Source organism: Hordeum vulgare, chromosome 6H, assembly GCF_904849725.1.
Source record: "Hordeum vulgare subsp. vulgare chromosome 6H, MorexV3_pseudomolecules_assembly, whole genome shotgun sequence".
Taxonomy (NCBI): domain Eukaryota; kingdom Viridiplantae; phylum Streptophyta; class Magnoliopsida; order Poales; family Poaceae; genus Hordeum; species Hordeum vulgare.
The window spans coordinates 202,738,885-202,759,297 of NC_058523.1; positions in this window are offsets into that span (position 1 = coordinate 202,738,885).

Here is a 20,413-nt window from a genome sequence, read left to right on the forward strand (position 1 = left end):
AGGTCCTCGACCGGACCCGCCGTCAGATCGCCATGTACATGGTAGGGGCGACTCAGCCCCAGCAAAATCCTGCGGGCAATGACGGGACTGGCGAAACATCCAGGAGCCCAGCTGCGATCTTGGTGGACTTGACGGTAGAGATAACAAGGATCATGGCGACCCGTGTAACAGTAGAAAACCAGGGCACAATAAATGCCGAGTTGGCAAAACTAAGAGATGGGGTGGCAAAGGCTCAGCGAGATGCTGAAGCAGAAGCCGCCAGGATCGAGACCCGGCAAGCTTAGATCACCGCTGAGACAGCCCGCTTGAACACCGAAAATTGGCGGCTTGAGAGGCATCAGCGCGCATCCGACGTTGTTCATCAGAGGAGGCACCAGGGGCGTTTACCCCCCTGATCTCAACCCTACACGCCTTTTCGACACTCCACGCACCCCCGGGGCAGGAGACGCTCCAGGAGGAGGGCCGGGTCAGCCACCAAACCCGCCGCTTCAGCCAGCCCTTGATCGCATTCCCCGTTTCCAGACACCACGGGGTCACTTTTCCAACCCCGTGGACAACGTGCTCGCTGCGACTCGCCATTTAGAATCCCTTCTGATTCATGGCACCACCCCGACCGAAATAGAAGCAAGAAACGCCATTGAGATGTTGAAGACGGCGGTGGTTCAAAACACCCAGTTATCGCACAGCCTCGATCGGCTACACTCTACCCCCCAAGCAAGCCGCACCAGGAGCCGGCCAGAGGACCAGCCCGCCATAACCAGCGGACCGTGACCCCTGCCCCAGGTTAACCCGCCTGTCCATCGGGACCCGCCGGGTCGGGATCACCGGACATTCAAACCGGCCCAGCACCACTTGTTGGAGGCGGCAGCCAGGTAGGGGTGCCATGCTTGGCCCCCGCCCTTCGCAATGAGCGGATGCCGAAGGATTTCAAAGGACCAAGGAAGGAGCCTAATTACACCCTAGACCTTGAGCCGGCATCATGGGCTGGAAGTTACGAAATCGCCATGGACATGCTCGATGTAAATGAAGCAGTCTGGGCCAGGTACTTCACAATGATGCTCAAGGGGACGGCGCGTACTTGGTTGAAAAACCTGCCACCCAACTCCATCCAAACTTGGGCTGAACTGAAAGAGTGTTTCATCAAAAATTTATGGGGAACTTGCAAGCGCCCAATGACAATAGTCGATTTACAGCACTGCGTTCAGCGCCCCGATGAGTCGGCTCACCACTGGACGCGGCGGGTCGCAGAAATCATCCACTCGTCGGACGGCATCACAGCGGCTCAAGTTGTGCTGATCTTGGATCAAAACAGCCACTATGAACCCCTGGTACAGAAGTAGGGGCGACTCAACCGAAAGGTCCAGGATATGGGGGAACTGATGGACACCCTCACTAGGTACGCCGAAGCGGATGATACCAAAGATCCAGGAGAGGATGGCAGCAAGGCCAACTCGCCGAGGAAAGGCGAGTCATCCAAAAATTATACCCGGCTTCAGGGACGCGCCCACCATAGTCATGGGGGGAACGGCCAAAGAAGGCAACAGGAAGGGTCCACGGACTTCGTCGCCAACACCAATGCCAACAACGGAAACCAGCGCCACAAGAAGAGGGGTTACAGTGGCAAGAAGCCGCGCAATTATAATGAGATACTCAAGGGCCCCTGCCCGCACCATGCCATGGCGGACGGGCCGGCGACTCACTCTTGGGAGGACTGTTACGTGATGTAGGAATTTCGGGTGGAGGCAATCAAAAAGGGCCAAAACGGTGACCAGGGCCAATGGCAGGAACAGTTCGGTGCACCTAATCAACGCCAGAACCCGTTCGGCGGCTTCCCCGAACCGGGGGCTCAGGGCGGCTCGCAGCCAAGCAGCGGCCAGTATCCAGTGCATAACCAACAGCGGTATAACCCGCCCGGAGTATTTCAGCAGCCACCCCCGCAGGGGGCTCCACAGGGGCAAGACGATCATGGCGGGTTCCGCAACAATCCCAAGCAACGGCCAATACCACATGTTCACCATCAATGCCTGCAAGCGTGATAAGAAGGTGAGTCACCGAGCGTACAGTGTATCTGAGCCGGCGCTCCCCAGGTACCTCCACTGGTCCGAGCATACTATCTCGTGGAGTAGGGAGGATCACCCGCCCAGAATTGACAACCCCGGTGACTTAGCATTGGTCGTGGCTCCTCAAGTCGGGGGATACACCCTATCGAAGGTGCTAATGGATGGTGGTAGCAGCATCAACATACTATACTTCGACACTTTTCGAAGGATGAACCTGCTGGAGAAAGACCTAATGCCGTCAACCATGGTATTCCATGGAATTGTCCCAGGTAAGTCGGCATACCCCATAGGCCGGGTTAAACTCACAGTGGCGTTTGGAACAACATCCAATTACAGGAGTGAGTCACTTATATTTGAGGTGGTCAAGTTAAAGAGCCCTTATCATGCGTTGTTTGGGCGACCCGCTTATGCCCGTTTCATGGCTCGCCCTGCTATGTTTACCTTAAACTCAAGAGGCCTGGTCCTAAAGGACCCATCACGGTTGATGGTGACAGGAGGATAGCAAGAGAGTGCGAGGAAGGGGATGTGGCTTACGCAGAAATCGCCTGTGCTGCAGAAGAGCTCAAGTATCACCAGGCCAATGTTGATCCAGCAGATATGTCACCTCTCAAGAAGCCAACAACAGACTCTGAGCCGCCCCTCAAGTTCAAACCAACGGATGACACTAAGATGGTGGATTTCGTTCCTGGCGACTCATCCAAGCAGTTTACTATCGGGACGGGTCTGGATCCTAAATAGGAAAGCGCGCTCATCGAATTCATCCGTGAGAATCGGGACATCTTCGCATGGAAACCTTCTGACATGCCTGGTGTACCGAGAGAATTCGCTGAGCACCATCTTAATGTTGACCCAAAATCAAAGCCGATTCAGCAATATCTTCGCAGGTTCAATGAGGAACGACGCAAGGCAATCGGGGAAGAAGGTGCCCGTCTTTTGGCCGCTGGATTCATCGTAGAGGTCTTCCACCCCAAGTGGTTGGCTAACCCGGTCCTGGTGCTCAAGAAGAACGGCACCTTCCGCATGTGCATTGATTACACATATCTTAACAGAGCTTGTCCAAAGGACCCTTTCGCCCTTCCCCGCATCGATCAAATCATTGATTCAGTGGCGGGCTGCGAGCGTCTGTGTTTCCTGGACGCTTATTCCGGATATCAACAAATCAAGATGGCTGTGGAAGATCAGGAGAAGACAGCTTTTATAACCCCAATCGGGGCTTTTTGTTATGTGTCCATGCCGTTCGGGCTCAAAAGCGTTGGGGCGACTTACCAGCGTTGCATCCAAAATTGTCTTTGTGGCCAGACGCAACGTCCACGCTTACGTTGATGACATTGTGCTTAAAACTCATAGGAGGGAGACGCTCTTGGAAGATTTAAGGGAAACTTTTGACAACCTGCGGGTATATTAAATGAACCTTAATCCCACCAAATGTGTCTTTGGCGTTCCCGCAGGAAAGTTGTTGGGTTTCCTGGTGTCCGAATGCGGCATTGAGGCCAACCCGGACAAAATTGAGGTAGTTACTTCTCTTGGGAAACCAACGAATATCAATCAAGTTCAACGGCTTTAAGTTACTTCATAAGCCGCCTGGGGGAGAAAGCTATTCCCCTCTATCAGTTGCTTAAGAAATCTGACCGTTTTGTTTGGACAAACGAGGCCAATGAAGCTTTTGAAGCCTTGAAGCAGCAGCTGGTCAACCCGCCAGTTTTGGCCGCCCCGACTGAAAAAGAACCTATGCTTCTGTACATCGCGGCGAATTCCAAGGCGGTGAGCGTGGCACTAGCTATCGAACGGAACGAAGAAGGGAAGGAATATCCGGTACAACGCACAGTGTACTTCATTAGCGAGGTGCTAACCCTCTCCAAGCAACGTTACCCGCACTGGCAGAAGCTGGTCTATGGGGTCTTTATGGCGAGTCGGAAGCTCAAACACTATTTCCAAGAGCATCCCATCATGGTGGATAGCTCCGCTCCTCTCGGGGGCATCATCCAAAACCGAGAAGCGACGGGGCGGATCGCCAAATGGGCAATCGAACTTGGGCCGCACCACGTGCGGTACACCCCTCGCACGGCCATCAAATCCCAGGCATTGGTCGACTTCGTCAACGATTGGACCGAATTGCAGATTCCGGAAGACAGGCCTGACCTCACGTACTGGACTATCTACTTTGATGGGTCTAGGCAATTATAAGGCTCGGGGGCTGGCGTGGTGTTGATTTCGCCCCAGGGAGACAAATTTTGTTATGTGCTCCGACTCATGTTTCCATGCACCAACAACGCTGCAGAGTATGAAGCCTTGCTTCATGGTTTGCGACTCGCCAAGGAGATGAACCTCACGCGTGTCAGATGTCTTGGCGATTCTGATCTGGTGGCCCAACAAGTTTCAGGTACTTGGGATTCTCGGGACCCCCTGATGGCGGCTTATAGAAGGGCTGTGTCTGACGTGGCGGGTCATTTCCATGGCTATCAAGTTGATCATATCGACCGGCGCCTTAACGAAGCAAATGACGCCCTTTCACATCTCGGCTCACAACGTAAGTCGGTTCCTCCCAATGTTTTTCTGGATATTTTGCATAATCCTTTCGTAAGGTTGCCCTCAGAAGAGGAGTTGGCAATACCAGACCCTGAGTCCCAGTTTGTGGCGGCTCTCCGTACGCCGGATTGGGTTCTTCCTTATTTGGCATATCTTGCACGAGGCGAGTTACCTTCGGATGAGGTGTTGGCTCGCCAAATCGTTCGTCGGAGCAAATCTATGGTCATCATCAATGGCGAGTTATATAAGCGAAGCACTTCTAGGGTATTCCAACGATGTGTTTCTTCCGAAGAAGGATGTGTAATTCTGAACGACATCCATGCCGGAGATTGTGGGCATCACGCCGGGTCACGTTCCCTGGTCTCAAAGGCGTTCCGTCACGGATTCTTTTGGTTGACGGCTCATGTAGACGCAGAAGAGATAGTTCGTCGATGTGATGGCTGCTAGCATTACGGACGACAGGCTCATGTGCCGGCTCAAGAACTAAGGATGATACCTATTACTTGGCCTTTTGCGGTCTGGGGGCTAGACATGGTTGGTCCCTTTAAGATGTCATCCAACAAAAAAACTCATCTAGTGGTGGCGATTGATAAATTCACCAAGTGGGTCGAAGCAGAACCTGTTGGTGCTTGCGATGCGGAAATAGCGGTCAAATTCTTGAAAAAACTGATCTTCCGGTTCGGATATCCACACAGCATTATTACTGATAATGGTACTTATCTATCACAAGGAGCGATGCAGGAGTTTTCCACCGTGAGCAGATTCGGCTTGATATATCTGTGGTTGCTCATCCACAATCTAATGGGCAAGCGGAACGGGCGAATCAGGAAGTTTTGCGAGTAATCAAGCCCCGACTTATGGTTCCCCTGGAGCGCACCCCAGGGTGTTGGGTTGAGGAGTTGCCTTTAGTACTGTGGAGCATCCGAACCACCCCAAACCGTTCTACGGGTTTTACTCCCTTTTTCCTGGTATACGGAGTAGAAGTTGTTCTTCCCACTGACATTAGGCATGACTCGCCCATAGTTGCTGCTTATGTGGAACAGGATAACGAGTTGGCACGTCAACATTCTTTGGACGCTTTGGAGGAAGCACGCGACTTGGCTGCCGCCCGATCGGCTATTTACCAGCAGGACTTGCGGTGTTACCATAGCCGTCGGGTCAAGAGCTGAACTTTTCAGGAGGGCGACTTAGTGCTTCGATTGATCCAAGACCGCACTGGCATGCATAAGTTATCACCACCATGGGAAGGATCATTCGTCGTCAGCAAAAGCCTTCGCAACGGGTCATACATTCTGGTGGATCTTCGGCCTGATCGGCCAACCACGGAGGCTGAGTCAACTCGCCCCTGGAACATAGCCCACTTGCGGCCTTATTACACTTGAGCTATTGGCTCTGTTTTTTTCTTCTCTTGAAAATTGTAAGTTTTTAATTTTGTAAAGCAATGAAATTGATGCCCACGAATTCTGGGGGCTTTCCTGCTATTTCATCTTATTGAAAGTATGGATTTTTATTGCTCTTCAACAAGTCGCCCAAGCATGGACGCTATCCATACCAGAGAGCATAAGTCGCCACGCTGCACTTATTACAACACTGGGTATCGATAAGCCAAAGAGGATCAAGTCGCTACTAGCGCACGATCCAAACATAGGTGTCTTATATGATTCTGTGGATTAGGTCGGCTTACTTGGGGGTTGTTTGCTCCCAAGTCGTTTTGTGGTAAGAGCGTATACGCTTCTACAATCCTATGACCGGTCTTTCCCCTAATCATAGGTCACTTGGGGGCTTCCTCTCATTGAGATCAGCCTTACTACCCATTTGGCCTGCGAAAAATTACCGCATTACAAATGGTTATACTGGACTGTGTGTTGGCCGAATCGCCATATGGACCCATGAACTCTTGGCGAGTTACTCCGCTTTATGGATCCTGAACTTGCCTTGGTTAAAACATGCATGGTACCGGCTAGCGCCCCACATGGAAAATAGAGAAACCATTGGTTCACTGAAGCTTGACTCGTGCCTGATCAGCCGGTCTAAATACTTGAGCTTTTTTACACAAAAAGTCTCCCTCGGGTAGCACTTGAGTTTATATAACTCGTCCTATCCTGTCGCGACTTGAATGAGCCGAAAAAATTCTTACCTTCACCTTCCTGGCACTGCCACAAGGTTTTGCAAATTTTTCCGACTCGCCGAAACATCTTGAGTCGGCTATCATTTATTATCATCCATTACTCACTTAGGTGGTTTGATGTATGTTTTTAGCCTAACAGATTGATGATCAAAATCTCTACTGACATTGCGGGTCAAGCATCATAAGGCGCCCTGAGGGTGACACAAGTGTTTTAAAGAAATCGCAGAACAAGGTTGTTTTCTACAATAACCTATTACATGGCTCTGATGGCCAATTTCATGAAGAACTACTCCGCTGATGTCCCCGGGTCAGCTTGCTTTGAGCTCTGGCCAACTTCAAGTTGTAAGTTGCCCAACACCCAATTACACTTGGATAAGGCGGCGAATTCATCTTCATCATTCAAAAATGTTGAGAGGTCCGCCTCCAAATCAAAAGGGTTCTTCGGCTGATGCGGAGTCAAGCTGGTTGTCACAAAGGTTGGCGGATTTATTTTCTTATTCTTGTCATCATAAGCAGCTTGATACTTTGATAAATCCAAACTTGCTGCAAGCTGAGTCGCCGCCGAGCGAGATTCTTTGACAACGCGCTGATAATCATCTTGAGTAAATTCTGACCCGTCGTCCTTGAGCTGGGGAAAGCCTGCTGCTACTTGTTCGGGTTTTAGCTCTCGAGCATATGCTAAGCACCGACTCAACGTAGTCAGTACCCCTTTCCGGGCAGCTGATCGGGTTAGCTCACCTATCTGAGGCGGAAGGGTCGATAAGCAGCCAAGCATCTTTTTGATTGATGTTATGGGTTCCTTGGCGCCCATCACTGCCTTCACGGTCAGCACGCTTCCAGTATACAGTTGATGTGTTAATGTGTAAATCGCCTTTAACATCAAGATACAGTCATCTTGATGGTTGGCGGCTCTCGGACCTATATAAGGGATAATGATGGTCAGTAACTTCTTCATACTAAGTTTTTATACAAAATACAAGATGAGGGTTTGCTTCTTACCAAAGATAGCCTGTGCCATGTTGGAGATATGTTGCTTTAAGCCGACTAGCTCTTGTTGCATGGTTTCCAGTTTTGCTTCAGCTTTTTCCGCTCGCTTTAGCGCGGCGCCTTGATCAGCTTGAGCCTTCTTGTGGGCGGCCTTCAGCTTCTCCATCTCAGATAAGATCACTTGACATTTTTCTTCTGATCTAGCCCGCGCGTCTTGCTGGTCGGCTAAACTTTTCTTTAAGTCGCCCAACACCGACTCAGCTTGGGCAAGAGATTCCTGTCAAAATATATTATCAAGGGGCAAGTCTCATAATTATTGCAAGCAACATCTCTGACACTTGGGGGCTAATGTATAATTTTTTAGACAAAATTATACAAGATCAAGACCCGGCTCATCTTTTAACAGATGACCCGGCCCTTGGGGGTTACAGGTCAAAAGATTTTTTTCTAATATCAAGACCCGGCTCATCTTTCAACAGATGACCCGGCCCTTGGGGGTTACAGGTCGAACGATTTTTTCTAATATCAAGACCTGGCTCATCTTTCAACAGATGACCCGGCCCTTGGGGATTACAGGTCGCAAGATTTGTCTAATATCAAGACCCGGCTCATCTTTCAACAGATGACCCGGCCCTTGGGGGTTACAGGTCGAAAGATTTTTATAATATCAAGACCCGGCTCATCTTTCAACAGATGACCCGGCCCTTGGGGGTTACAGGTCGCAAGATTTTTCTAATATCAAGACCCGGCTCATCTTTCAACAGATGACCCGACCCTTGGGGGCTAATAAGGATGGTATGCATTAAGGCGTACCTCATGTCCGTTCTTTATCATAAGGAGTAGATTCTTCTCCATTTCATAACTCGTCTCCAGGCGACTTGCAAAGCCGGAGCACAGCTCTTTAAATTCAAGATTTTCATACTGGGATAGTTTGGCCTTGGAAATCTCATGTCCAGTAGAAGGCTGGGTTGATGTTGATACATGCTTCGACAAGACTGCTGAAGCTGGCTTAGAGAAGCTAGTACCAGTGATGATTACAGCATGTCGATCCTCTACCGTTTTCAACGGAATCGGCGGATTGGGTGTTTCCGTGCCTTCCTTGGGAGAACTTGGGAGGTCCGCTTGGTCATCAGGTTTATCCTTTGCCGGGTTAGCCTTAGTCGGCGCTGGTTTTTCAATAGGTTCCGGAGCTGTAGTGGAAGTTGATCCGCCAGTTTTCTTTTTCTTCGCTTGTGCTCTAAAAAGAGAAAAGGATATGCTTAAAAACAAATATCATCATCGGGACAAATGTAAGTATTATAAGGACTTACCCTGGAACGCGGATCATTGGTGGAAGGGCTGATATCACTAAATCGCCTGACGAAAGGGGAGAATTCTGCAACAGTAATACCTCAAGATATGAGCAAGTTATAAGTATGATCCAAAAGGAAGCAAAGGGGGACGCTGCTAGACGGATACCTCATTCTGCCTCTTCTTGGTAGGAGTTTTCGCTGGTAACCCGGACACCAAGTCTCCAGAGTGACTCCGAGTCTTCCGATAGGAAGCATGTTGCGCTATCTTCAAAAAGAAATTAGGATCCAGACAGGCATTTGGGTGAGACATGGGAACCTTCCCACAAACTCGCCTGGCCGGCTTAGGCGGAGGAGAAGATGAGTCGGAAGAAATAGAAATTACCTCTACGGAGTCTTCTTGGCTTTCGTTACCATCATTCTATACATAAGAGATACAGAGGTATAAACACAAATTATAGCAATGGGTGTCAAGACAAAGAAGAGAGAATTTTACCTCTGAAGATTCGTCGTCGATTTGGGATTCGTCCACATCAGACGGTTCAGTGATGGCGGCTTTGCTTTTCCTCTTGGATTTATTTTTTGGAGGCGGCCTGGCTTGCTTCAGGGCCATCTTTTTCGACCTCTTGGACCAGAATCGGTCACCTTTCTAAAGTGGAATTTTTATTATGCGGATCAGAATTCAAGTAAGTCGGAAAGAATAAATCAAAGGCGGGTTAAGTTATTTACCTTAGGAGCCGGGTTGATCTTGCATAATGTCTTAAGCCCTATTTGGCTACACTTGGCCAAGGGCTCGCCGGTCAGCTTCTTGATGATGGTCACGATATCATTTTCCGTCAGTGCTGTACGGAACTAGCGTTGGGGATGGTCCAAGGTGTCATCAAACTCACACATTAAGCCGTCTCGGCGACTTAAGGTAAGGATGCACCATTCTACCCAGCAGCGGATCAAATCAATCCCAGTGAGACCATTGTTTGTCAAAGATCGTAACTCGGATAGCACCGGAATAAAATCTGACTCCTCTTCTTCAGTGAGCTTGTCTGGAAGTTTAAAGTTTGTAGGAAGGCATTCTTCCCTATAGCCAAGGAGCTTGTTTTCACCCTCAGGAGAAGTCTCTTGGCAATAAAACCAAGACTCGCCCCAGCCTTTGGGATGGCTTGGCATGGCGAGTGATGGGAATGAGCTGTCCCTGCGGCGTTGAACGTTGACGCCTCCAAGTTCTAAGCTAGGGCCATTGGAAAATTCGGTCTGGCGATTCAAATGAAAAAAATACCAGAACAAAGGAACTGAAGGTTCCATCCGCAAGTAGGCTTCGCAGAACACTTGGAACTCACATAAGTTACTAATTGAGTTGGGTCCCAAGTCTTGGAGGCGGACCTTCATGAAAGTCATGGCATCTCTGAGTAATTTTGACCCTCGCGGCTTAAACCCCCGTTCGAGGTGTTCAGCAAAGACAACTATTTCCCCTTCCTTCGGGTTGGGAATTTCTTCTCCAAACCCGGATAACCATCCGATAACCTCTTTCGGGTCGAGATTTCGTGTCTTCAGACAGTCGTTGAGAAAAGCTTCATCAACTTTGGTCGGGAGCCAATCGGCTTTGAAAACGGTACCCATGGCTACAAAGGAAAAGATTACGGATAAATTAACTCGCCGAGCGCTTACTGAGTGGTTAAAAGGATCAATTAACTTGTCGAACATTTGTCAGGTGACTAAGGGAGTCTGTTGACTCGCCAACAAGGGACCGGGTCAGGATACAAAGGCAATTTAGGAATTTCCTACTCTTTAAGGGAGACAACTCAGAGCTTCAGAGATTTTAGCTAAAATGGTGAAGTATGGATCTACAAACAAGTTTTATACAGCAGACAGTAGAACATAGATCTACAGAGCAGGCGAAAATGAATGGAAAAAGGCCTCGATAAATAAAACAGCCTATGGCTAGGATGAAAACAGTAAAGCTGATTTGACAGAAGCCTTTTTAGTTCCTTAGCAGGAGTTAATCGGTTGAGAGTATGGTTGAAATTACCGCGCCTAGCACTACTACAAATTAATCGGTATGTAAATGAAAGGATTCGAGGTGCGCTAAGGAACCGGCGGACAATGAACATCGAAGAGCTTAGATCTGTTTCTAATGGTGAAAGGCTGACCTGATGGTGGTGTTCGGTGGCGACCAAGAGAAATCTGCGGTGAGTGCAGCGTCCTTGGGCGGCCTGGAGACGCGTCAGACGAGTTGGCCGGAGGTGGAGTTTCCCTCGGGCGGCGGTGAAGCTCTCGATGTGGTCGCGAGGAAGAAGAAGACCAGCGAAATGGGTAGGTGGGGATGCGCCCTGCCTTCTTCCCCGAGCCTATATATTGCGTCGGGCGCTGGAATCAAGGCGCCTTGCGTGGGAATTGAAACAGGGTAAAAGATTCACTTTAATAGCGCCAAGATTTTCGGGATATCTGTGCCGAAAGATCCGTTGGAGATTGCGTCATCATTTCTTCCGAGATTAAAGGGATAAGATGGTGTCAACAAGAAACGGTTCAGCGACTTGGATATTTCAACGAAAGATGGCGGATTAAGCGTATGATGCATAAAAAGAGCAGAGTGAGTCGCCCCTAACTAGGTAAGAATTGGCGTGAACAGGTTCAAGTCAATCTGGGGCCTAATGTTGCGGATATTATCTGTTGTGTGACCTGCCCTGGTTGGGCCGGGTCACCAAGCGGGCGACTCGTCCATTGGCGATTTAAGCCTTGTCCCAATAAAGCCCAGGAGCTAGATGGCGGTTCAAGATCTTGGTGAAGAGTCGATCATTGGGAAGGTCTTCAAGTCTTGGAAAGCACGGCGACTTAGAGATAGGAAGAATCATGACTTGCGTAATGGCAAGGACTCTTGTAAACCTTAGGGGCTCGACCTGTATATAAAGGCGAGTCCCGGGGAAGGAGAAGGCAGGTTAGAAATCATCGAGAGCTAGGTTAGGCGAGTTACGCCCTCCTTGTAATCGAAACATCATCAATACAACACAAAGCAGGACGTAGGCTTTTACCTCCTCACGAGGGGCCGAACCTGGGTAAATCTCTCTCTCGCTCCCGTTCAACCCCTTTGAGTCGCCACCAAGGTGCGATGGCTCCAACACTAAGTCATTTCACGAGGACATCTGCCGTGACAAAACCACGACAGTAACCGCATCAAGTTTGAGAACACCATGACGTGTGCTTAAACTTGAGCAGCATGGAAGAGCTGCACAAAAAGTTAGACGTTATGGTCAAGAAGGCCACGTCAGAGGAGTTGAAGAGACTGATTAATGACCAAGCGAAGGGCGCTATGTCAATGGACATACTTTGCTGGGCCTTGAATTAGGACGACTCCAGCGCTGCTGGACAGAGGGAAAAGTGGACCAAGTACACGCAGCACCGGCGTCCTCATGACCATCGTGCGTCAGTGTACTTCACCACAAACACTATGGTGGTGCCACTGAAGTAGAGTCAAGAATAGGTGGCTATGGAGGTGGAAGAAGATGCGGTGCCAGGACACCGAAGCCTCATCACCGAGCTTGACTCCGGCAAGGAAGAAGAGGCGGAGAAGACCAAGACCAAGACCAAGGCCAAGGCCACCCAGTGCTCCAATCGCCTCCGGGATCCCCGAGGATAAGATATGTGTGTACTGTGTAATATGAACCCTAATACCCATCACTATTGTACTCAATGCGGGTCGGGAACCTCTTTATTTACCGGTAGTCATGACGATGTTATGATACCCTGATTCTCCATTCCCCTAATGCAAATCAAACCTAAACTCAAATCAAATGCAAAGTAGTAGGTGCGGAGGAGGAAAAAATTGATTACCGTCATTGTTGAAGTGCAGCGCCGCCGATGCCGTTGAAGGTGGCTGGAGGTCGACTTATTGTTCTCTGATCTGCTGCACGTCGTCGCCGCCATAGGTGAGTTAAGAAAGGAGAGAGGGGAGAAAGAGTGGTGAGGAAAGGTGGACGTAATAAAAAAATTGAACAGAGGCAAAAGACTTGCCTCATATATTAATAAAGGAGGAGAGTAATACAGAATAGATGAATGGCCTTACATCCTAGCCCGTCCAAGCACACGGTAAACGGCAACTACTCTCGCGGTATGATGCTGCTCAGGTGCCTCGCTCCTACCGTGACCCAAAGCTCTGCTTCGTCCTGGATGAGCTTAAGGATGTATACGGGTGGCATCGGTTTTTCGGAAGACTCTAGCGTTTCTCTCATTCCAGATTACCCAACAGACAAGCATAGTCAGTGAAGCAATGGCCTTCCTGTTCATCGTATTTGGTTTCAACATGCTTGTCCACCAATACTTGACGTTCCGCTCTGTCGACCATTGGCGAGTGTCCAGGGACTCAAGGCCAAGCCACTCCTTTACCAATCTCCAAACGTGCAGCATGAATCTGCACCGATAGAATAGATGTGCGGCTGTTTCATTATCCCTTCTACACAAAGTGCACAGACCGCAGTTCTCCCAGCCTCGCTTCTCCAATCTATCCGTCGTCCAGATCCTGTTTTGGATCGCTAACCAGAAGAAAAACTTGACCTTTGGAGAGGCCCAAACCTTCGAGATGGTCTTGTTCATGGTGGTTGTCATGGAGCCCAGGAATTGTATCCTGTAAGCGGAGGACACAGAGTACTCCCCGTTCGCCTCAAACTTCCAAGAGATATCGTCCTCCACATACGATATAAGTTAAAACTGCTCAAGACGAACCCAAAGATCAACAAACTGCACACTATGGTTGATCGAGAGGTTGACAGAATGGTTGATCTAGTGTACCCAGGCATTGTCCCACAAGGCATCTCTAACTACCCAGTTCTTCCGCTTGGATGCCGCGAAGATTAGGTGGCGATTTCTGATTGGAAACAATGTGGAGTTTTTAGAGAGCGTAAAGGATTACTTGAACAAATGTTTTTCAATGAAAGACCTAGGAGAAGCTGCTTACATATTAGGCATTAAGATCTATAGGGATAGATCGAGGCACCTAATAGGACTTTCACAAAGCACATACCTTGACAAAGTTTTGAAGAAGTTCAAAATGGAGCAGTCCAAGAAGGGGTTCTTGCCAGTGTTACAAGGTACAAAGTTCAGTAAGACTCTATGTCCAGTAACTGCGGAAGATAGAGAAAAGATGAGTACCGTCCCCTATGCTTTAGCCATAGGGTCTATCGTGTATGCAATGTTGTGCACAAGACCGGACGTCAGCCTGGCCATAAGTATGGCAGGCAGGTTTCAAAGTGACCCAAGAGTGGAACACTAGGCGACGGTCAAGAATATTCTGAAGTACCTCAAAAGGACTAAGGAAATGTTTCTCGTTAATGGAGGTGACGAAGAGCTCGTCGTAAAGGGTTATGTCAATGCAAGCTTTGACACTAATCTGGATGACTCTAAGTCTCAAAGCGGATACGTATTTATTGTTAATGGGGGTGCGATAAGTTGGTGCAGTTCCAAGCAAAGGGTTGTAGCAGATTCTACATGTGAGGCGGAGTACATGGCTGCCTCGGAGGCAACTAAGGATGGTGTCTGGATGAAGCAGTTCATGACGGATCTTGGAGTTGTGCCAAGCGCACTAAATCCAATAACTTTGTTCTCTGACAACACTGGTGCCATTGCTCTAGCAAAGGAACCAAGGTTTCACAAGAAGACCAGCCACATCAAACGAGGCTTCAACCTCACCCGCGACTATGTCGAAGGAGAGGACGTAAATATTTGCAAAGTGCACACGGATCTGAATGTTGCAGATCCGCTGACTAAACCTCTTACACGAGTGAAGCATGATCAACACCAGAACTGTATGGGTGTTAGATTCATTCCAATGTAAATCGCATAGCGATGTGAGACTATATTATTGACTCTGGTGCAAGTGGGAGACTGTTGGAAATATGCCCTAGAGGCAATGATAAAATAGTTATTATTATATTTCCTGTTTCAATATAATAATCGTTTATTCTCCATGATATAATTGTATTGAATGAAAGCTTAGAAAAAACAATGTCCCTAGTAAGCCTCTAGTTGACTAGCCAATTGATCCTGGATGATTAAGGTTTTCTGACCATATGCAAGTGTTTTCACTTGATGACTGGATCACATCATTAGGAGAATGATGTGATGGACAAGACCCAAACTATGAACGTAGCATGTGATCGTGTCATTTTGTTGCTCTTGTTTTCTACGTGTCAAGTATTCATTCCTATGACCATGAGATCATGTAACTCACTGACACTGGAGGAATACCTTGTGTGTATCAAACGTCGCAACGTTACTGGGTGGCTATAAAGGTGCTCTACAGGTATCTCTGAAGGTGTCCATTGAGTTAGCATGGATCAAGACTGGGATTTTTCACTCCGTGTGACAGAGAGGTATCTCGGGGCCCACTCGGTAATAAAACATCACATATAAGCCTTGCAAGCAATGTGGCTAATGTGTTAGTCATGGGATCTTGTATTATGGAACGAGTAAAGAGACTTGCCCGTAACGAGATTGAAAAAGGTATAGGATACCGATGATCAAATCTCGGGCAAGTAACATACCAAAGGACAAAGGGAATGATATACGGGATTATATGAATCCTTGGCACAGAGGTTCAACCGATAAGATCTTCGTGGAATGTGTAGGATCCAATATGGAAATACAGGTCCCGCTGTTGGATATTGACCAGGGAGTGTCTCAGGTCATGTGTGCATAGTTCTCGAACCCGCACGGTCTGCACACTTCATGTTCGGTGACGTTTCGGTATAGTTGAGTTATAGGTGTTGGTGACCGAAGATTGTTCGTAGTCCCGGATGAGATCACGGACGTCACAAGGGTTTCTGGAATGGTCCAGAAACGAATATTGATATATAGGATTGTTTCATTTGGTCTCTCAAAAGATTTCACGCATTACCGGCAGTGTACTAGGAGTGACGAATGGGTTCCGAGTTTTTACCCGGAGGGGCCCACCCACCCGGGAATGAGCCTAATATCCCAAGGGTGGTGCATCAGCCCTTAGTGGCCTGTTGAGGCCATCCCAAGTGGGCTATGTCAGCTAGGAGAAAAAAACAAAGGAAAAGAAAAAAAGAGAGGGAGGTGGGAAGGAAGGATTCCCAAACCGAATCGGAGTTGGAGTCTCCTCCTCCTCTCTCGGTCGGCGCCCTAGGTGCTCCCTTGAGCCCCAAGGCTAGCCCCTCCCCTCCTCCTATATATACTAGAGGTTTTAGGGTTTTTGAGACACAACTTTGCCACGTGCAACCCTAAACCTCTACTTCGTAGTTTTCCTCTAGATCGGTTTTCTGTGGAGCTCGGGCGGAGCCTTGCAGGAATAGATCATCACCATCACCGGCGCGTTGTCACGCTGTCGGAGAACTCATCTACTTCCCCGTCTCTCTTGCTGGATCAAGAAGGCGGAGATTGTCATCGAGCTGTACGTGTGCTGAACGCGGAGGTGTCGTCCGTTCGGCCCTAGATCGGAACGGATCGTGGGACGACGGTGATTTGAATCACGAAGATGTTTCACTACATCAACTGTGTTTCTTAATACTTCCCTCTTAGCGATCTACAAGGGTATGTGGATCCGATCTCCCTCTCGTATATGAACATCACCATGATAGGTCTTCGTGTGCGTAGGAATTTTTTTGTTTCCCATGTAATGTTCTACAAAAGGGCATCATGAGCTAGGTTCATGCGTAGATGTAATCTCGAGTAGAACACAAAAGTTTTTGTGGGTGTTGATGTTTTATTTGCTGCCCTCCTTAGTATTTTCTCGATTCGGCGGTATTGTTGGATTGAAGCGGCCCGGACCAACCTTACTCGTACGCTTACGAGAGACCGGTTTCATCGACTAACATGCAACTCATTGCATAAAGATGACTGGCGGGTGCCTGTTTCTTCAACTTTAGTTGAATTGGATTTGACCGAGGCGATCCTTGGAGAGAGGTTAAATAGATAACCATAGCAGCCACGTAAGTAAGATACAATCATACTAGATACCCATAGCAGCCACGTAAAACATGCAACAACAAATTAGAGGACGTCTAACTTGTTTTTGCAGGGTATGCATGTGATGTGATATGGCCAAAGACATGATGTGATATATTGGATGTATGAGATGATCATGTTGTAATAGTTAAATATTGACTTGCACGTCGATGCTACGGCAACCGCATGAGCCATAGGGTTGTCTTTAAACTAACGTTTGTGTTTGCAGATGCGTTTACTATATTGCTAGGTTGTAGCTTTAGTAGTAATAGCATAGATAGCACGACAACCTCGATGGCGGCACGATGATGGAGACCATGGTGTGGCGCCGGTGACGATGAAGATCATGCCGGTGCTTAGGTGATGGAGATTAAGAAGCACAAGATCATGGCCATATCATGTCACTTATGAATTGCATGTGATGTTAATCCTTTTATGCACCTTATCTTGCTTAGAACGACTGTAGCATTATAAGGTCATCCCTCACTAAATTTCAAGATAAAATTTTGTTCTCCCCGACTGTGCACCGCTGTGATAGTTCATCGTTTCGAGACACCATGTGATGATCGGGTGTGATAGACTCAACGTTCACATACAACGGGTGCAAAATAATTCCACACGTGGAACACTCGGGTTAAACTTGATGAGCCTAGCATGTGCAGACATGGCCTCGGAACACAAGAGACCAAAAGGTTGAGCATGAATCGTATAGTTGATATGATTAGCATAGAGATGTTTACCACTAAAACTACACTCAACTCACGTGATGATCGGACTTGAGTTAGTGAATTTGGATCATGCCACACTCAAGTAACTAGAGGGATGTCTATTTGAGTGGGAGTTTATTCGTAATTTGATTAGTTAAGCTCTAATTATCAAGAACATAGTCTAAGTCCACTTTGCAATATTTTATGTTGTAGATCAATGGTTCACGCAGTAGCAACCCTGAATTTCAATACGTTCCTAGAGAAAGCTAAGCTGAAAGATGATGGTGGCAACTTTGTAGACTAGGATCATATTCTAAGGCTCATCCTACAAGCTGGGAAAAAGAATTGTGTCCTTGATGCAGCGCTAGGACATGAACCACCCGCTACGTCTAATTAAGATGTTTTAAATGCTTGGCAAGCACGTAAGGAGGACTACTCAGTAATTCAATGTGCAGCCTTGTATGGCTTAGAACCAGGACTTCAACGACGCTTTGAACGTCATGGAGCATATGAGATGTTCCAGGAGTTGAAGTTTATCTTTCAGAAGAATGCTCGGATCGAGAGGTATGAGACCTCCGATAAATTCCATGCTTGCAAGATGGAGGAGAATTCGTCTGTCAATGAACATCTGCTCAAAATGTGTGGGTACTCAAACCGTCTAGCTGAGCTGGGAGTTGAACTTCCGCAAGAGGCTATCCCTGACAGAATTCTTCAATCACTGCCACCTAGCTATAAGAGCTTTGTGTTGAACTATAACATGCAAGGGATGAACAAGTCACCCGGTGAGTTATTCGCGATGCTGAAATTCGCAGAGTCAGAACTCCGGAAAGAACATCAAGTGTTGATGGTTAATAAGACCACTGGTTTCAAGAGAAACGGCAAAGGCAATAAGGGTAACTCCAAGAAGAGTGGCAAAACTGTTGCCAATCCGACGAAGAAACCCAAGGCTGGACCTAAGCCGGAAATAGAGTGCTATTATTGCAAGGTGATGGGTCACTGGAAGCGCAACTGCCTCAAGTATTTGGCTGATAAGAAGGCGCCAACGCCAAACCAGGTATATGTGATATACATGTTATTGATGTGTACCTAACCAACTCTCGTAGTAGTGCCTGAGTATTTGATACCGGTTCTGTTGCTCATATTGGCAACTCGAAGAAGGAACTGCGGAATGAACGAAGCTGGCGAAGGATGAAGTGACGATGTGCCGGGAAATGGTTCCAAGGTTGATGCAATCATCGTCGGCACAGTCTCACTTCCGTTACCATTAGGATTAGTTACGAACTTAAATAATTGTTATTTAGTTCCTGCGTTAAGCATGAACATTATATCTGGATCTTGTTTATTGCGACACGGTTACTCATTTAAGTCAGAGAATAATAGTTGTTCTATATTTATGAGTAGTATCTTTTATGGTCATGCACCCAATGTGAGGGGTTTGTTCATATTGAATCTTGATTGTGATGACACACATATTCATAACATTGAGACCAAAAGATGTAATCTTAACAATGATAGCGCCAGCTTTTTGTGGCACTGCCGCTTAGGTCATATTGGTGTAAAGCGCATGAAGAAACTCCATGCTGATGGGCTTTTGGAGTCACTTGACACATGCGAACCATGCCTCATGGGCAAGATGACTAAGACTCCGTTCTCCGAAACAATGGAGCGTGCAAGTGACTTGTTGGAGATCATACATACTGATGTGTGCGGTCCAATGAGTGTGGAGGCACGCGGCGGATATCGTTATTTTCTCACCTTCACTAATGATTTGAGTAGGTATGGATATATATACTTGATGAAGCACAAGTATGAAACGTTTGAAAAGTTCAAGCAATTTCAGAGTGAAGTTGAAAATCATCGTAACAAGAAGATCAAGTTCCTACGATCTGATCAAGGGGGCGAATATATGAGTTTCGAGTTTCGTGCTCACTTAAGACAATGTGGAATCGTTTCACAGTTGACGCCGCCTGGAACACCACAACGTAATGGTGTGTGCGAATGTTGTAATCGTACTTTGTTAGATATGGTGCGATCTATGATGTCTCTTACCGATTTGCCATTATCATTTTGGGGTTATGCACTAGAGACAGTTGCATTCACTTTAAATAGGGCACCATAAAAATCCGTTGAGACGACACCATATGAGCTATGGCATGGCGAGAAGCCAAACTTGTCATTTCTTAAAGTTTGGGGATGCGATGCTTATGTCAAAAAGCTACAGCATGAAAAGATGGAACCCAAAGCACAAAAGTGCATCTTCATAGGTTACCCTAAAGAGACATTTGGGTACACCTTCTATCTCAGATCCGAGGGCAAAGTGTTTGTAGCTAAGAACGGAGCTTTTCTTGAGAAGGAGTTTCTCTCGAAAGAATTGAGTGGGAGGAAGATAGAACTTGATGAGGTTATGGAACCTCTGCTCCAACAGGATGGTGGCGCAGGGCAGAGAGAAATCTCTGTCGAGGCAACACCGGTTGTGTAGGAAGGTAATGATGATGATCATGAAGCTTTGGATCAAGTTACTATCGGACCTCGCAGGTCGACAAGATCACGTACTGCTCGTGAGTGGTACGGGAATCCTGTCTTATTTATCATGTTGTTAGACAACAATGAGCCTGCGAATTATGAAGAAGCAATGGTGGGCCCGGATTCCAACAAATGGTTAGAGGCCATGAATTTCGAGATGGGAACTATGTATAAAAACAAAGTATGGACTTTGGAAGTATTACCTGAAGGTCGCAAGGCTATTCAGAACAAATGGATCTTTAA